Source organism: Myotis davidii, unplaced genomic scaffold, assembly GCF_000327345.1.
Source record: "Myotis davidii unplaced genomic scaffold, ASM32734v1 scaffold13, whole genome shotgun sequence".
NCBI classification, from domain to species: Eukaryota; Metazoa; Chordata; class Mammalia; order Chiroptera; family Vespertilionidae; genus Myotis; species Myotis davidii.
The window spans coordinates 2,079,379-2,083,286 of record NW_006286243.1 but is presented as its reverse complement, the minus strand read 5'-3'; positions in this window follow the sequence as shown (position 1 = coordinate 2,083,286).

Here is a 3,908-nt window from a genome sequence, read left to right as displayed (position 1 = left end):
TGTACTGAAACTTGGCAGGTCTGAGTTCTGACCTCACTTCTACCACTTCAAGCTGCACAACTTTGGCTAATTCATTTAACCTCTGAACATCAGTTTCCTCATCTGTCAAAGGGGATGCTCATAGGACCTTTCTCATAGGGTCATGCAGCAAATATTTCCTGAGCAACTTTTGTGTGCTCAGCACCATGGGTTTACAAAGATAAGATGTGACACAATCCCTGCCCTCAAGCCACTCACCAGCAATAGGACAGAACACCTAATACAGTAATATGCAGGTGCTTCAGAGACAGCTCATGAGAGGGTCACCTAGACTCTCTGTGTGTGTGTGTGTGTGTGTGCTTATATATATATATAGAGAGAGAGAGAGAGAGAGAGAGAGAGACATCAAATGATAAGAGAATCATTGATCGGCTGCCACCTGCATGCCCAACACGGTATTGAGCCCGTAACCTGGGCATGTGCCCTGACTGGGAATGAACCGTGACATCCTGTTTCATAGGTTGATACTCAACTCCTGAGCCATGTAAGCCGGGCTGCCCCCACCCCCCTTTTTGAGCAGCAAGTCAGCGGTTAATGCTATTTAAAAACTAACCGGAAGATCATGGGACTTATAGGATGCCAGGCATAATAGAAGGCTTGGATTAGATATAGGGTTGGAAATACGGATTAAGCCCTAGCCGGTTGCTCAGTGGTTAGAACATTGGCCAGCGGACTGAGGGATCATGGGTTTGATTCCAATAAGAGCACGTACCTTGTACCTCAGTTGCAGGCTCCAATCCCTGTCTCCCCACCCCCCTCAGGGCACATGTGGGAGGCAACCAATCCATGTTTTTCTCTCTGTCCCCCCTCCCTTTCACTCTAGAAAAATCAATGGGAAAAAAATGCCTCAAGTGAGGACTAACACAAGAAAATACGGATTAAGTTAAAATCTGCATTCTGAATGTGAGCTCACTAATTGTGTTTCCAGAATGCTGGCCATCAGGTATAGCTTTTCTCTTCAGAAAAACTACCTCCAGAGAAATGATCTCCAGACACTCACTTTTGCTTGTGTCTAGATAACATGCCTGATGATCACTTCCATGAAGTGGTTATCATTTCCATGAAACCCGTTTTCAAGTCATGTGTGTGTATACATGGTGTTTTCATTGAACTCTTTAGTGCCTATTAAATAGGAGTGTGGAGCCAGGATCCCCAGATATTTAAGGAAAATCTGCAATACCTAAGAATCACACAAAGAGCAGGGGGATATAATGGAGGGATCAGAAAAATACCCTCATTGATATTTTGAAAAGCTAGATGTTATATCCATTAAATGAGAACAGGATGCTTTAAAAAGGGAAAATTGGTGCAAGGAACAGTCCCTGGAAATTAAAAATTATAGCCAAAGCAATTCATTGGAAGGGTTGGAAGATGAAGTTGAACTCACCCAGAAAGCATAAGAAAAGATAAAGAAATAGAAAATAAGAAAATAACATTAGGGAGTCAAATCAGGAGGTCTTATATTTTAATAGTAAGAGTTTAAGGAAGAGGAGGTTTTAGAGGGGAGAGAAGTATGTAATAAGGCAGTAGATATCTTGTGATAGAACTGTTCACTATCTTGATTGTGGTGCCATACAAGAACTTGCAGGTGATAAAACTGTAGAAGTAAATACACACACACACACACACACACACACACACACACACACACACACAAATGAGTAGAGGTAAAGCTCAGTGGATTGCATTAATGTCAGCATCCTGGTTGTGATGGTATAGTTTGCAAAATGTTATACCATTAAGAGAAACAGAAGTATAAACAGGATCTTTCTGTATTACCCTACACTGCTTGTGACTCTGTCTCAATTTAAAATTTCAAGTAAAGGAAAGGAAAAAGAACTTTAGGGATATTAGGGAATTATTGCCTAGGGCAGTGCTCATCAGTGGCTGCTAAAATGAAAAGTGAAGCAAGCGGACACCATATGTGTGTCCTGATGGAAGGATATCATCACATAAAATATACTTAACACCCCACCAATCCGGTCAAGCACCTAGATTAATTACTAATATACAGGAAATACAGGGGATAGAGGAATATTAATGAGAGGCACAATCAACAAAATCTAGACTAAGGGAAATTCTACGGGAGAAACTGCCAGTGTCTTCATCAAATATATTGGAAGGACAAAAAAAGAAGCAGGGGGTGGAAAATGGGAGAAACCTATAGACTAAAAGAAATAAAGATCAACCAGTTACAACATATGGTTGGAAAAACTAAAGGTATTGAGACCGTTGGGGAAATTTGAACCCTCTGAGTATTTAATATTAAGGAATTACTTTTTAATGTGAGATAATGACAATATGATTCTGTTTTTAAGAGTTCTTAAATATATAGAAATATTTCAAATGGATACTTTTAAAAAAATAGGAAAACAAAAAGTGCATGAAAATCACAGTTCATGTTAGAACAAATTCAAATGTGATTTTTAATTTTGACTAATTAATAGAGTCTAAGAAAATTTGACCCTGATATTAGCAAGTTTTTCCTTTGGGGTTGAAGATTTAATAGTATAAAATTAAATAGTTTTCCTGGATCTAGTTATATTACTTGATCCTTTCATGAAATACTGTGTTTCAGTTTTTAAACTCACAACAATGGAAACTTGCAGTTACAATTCAAGTGTAAATCTTATAAACTTTAATCTTTTGAAAGAAATGATAATGTTGACCTAGAGTCTGAAGAGCAAAGGATGAAAATAGGGGAAGAAAGTGAGGTGCTAAATTTCTCATCTCAAATAGTTGAGAATCAAGAGAAAATGTTCCAAATTGATGGGTCAAGGAATATATAGATTTTTTTAAAGCATATTGTTTAAAATGAAATAGCCACTGGAAAATTAGGAATAGTGTTTATTTAATAGCCTGCATTATTTAAAATTTTAAATATGCACAGCAGGGCCTGGTGTGTGGGATGGAGCGTTATGGGTTGGGAGGCTTGGAGTGGCTGGTAGTAACCAGCTGGTGTCCCTGCTGGCAAAGTCCCAGTGACTTACAGCATCCCCACAGAGGTGGAGGTAGCCTATGTCCAGGACAGCTTCCTGACTAATGACATCCTTTGTGAGATGCTGCTGGTAGTGGAGTTCTACCAGAGTGCCCCTGACCTGGTGAGGTCCTAGGACTCCTACCTGGAGAAGCTGAAGATTTCTCTGGACAGCAGGACACCCAGGGACCAGGACTTGTGCCACTGCTGGAGCAGGTTTACACATCCTCAAGCAAGGAGCTAAGGGCACTACCTCTGAGGATCCAGGAGGCCTCCTGATCAGACTCTGAGCCCCGCCTCACTCCAGGCAGTTCTGGGTGAAGGGGAATGGGATTAGGGGCTTCATTTTCGACTGTGTTGCTCCGTTCCTGTGTGACAGTATATATACAGGGTATCTAAAAAAAAATGTATGCACACTTTGAATATTAATTCCAATGGGTTAAATCTGAAATGAAAGAAACATCAATTGAACTATCAAAAAATTATGTACATATATAAAAATATAAATTGTACATACGTATGTACACAAATTTACATTTTTAATGTATTTATTGCGAGATGGTTAAGGCCCAGTTCTAGGGTCATGCCTAATTCTATGAAAACCTACCCAAGGTTTCCTCCATCTGCCTTTGCATTCCCCTGCCTCATTGGATTATAGCTTACTTTTTGTTATTCTCAAGATTGATCTCTCTAATAGAAGCAGCACATGCTGATTGAAATCTGTATTTCTTTAAATAGATATGGTCATGTTTAAATTGCATTAGTTTATATTTGTTTATTTTAAAGCAGACTATATATAATGCACAAATTACTTTTGTAATAAATTTAAATACTTGAATTTTAACCTTGAAACTAAATCACCAAATCCTTGAGAGCAGATACTTAATCATAT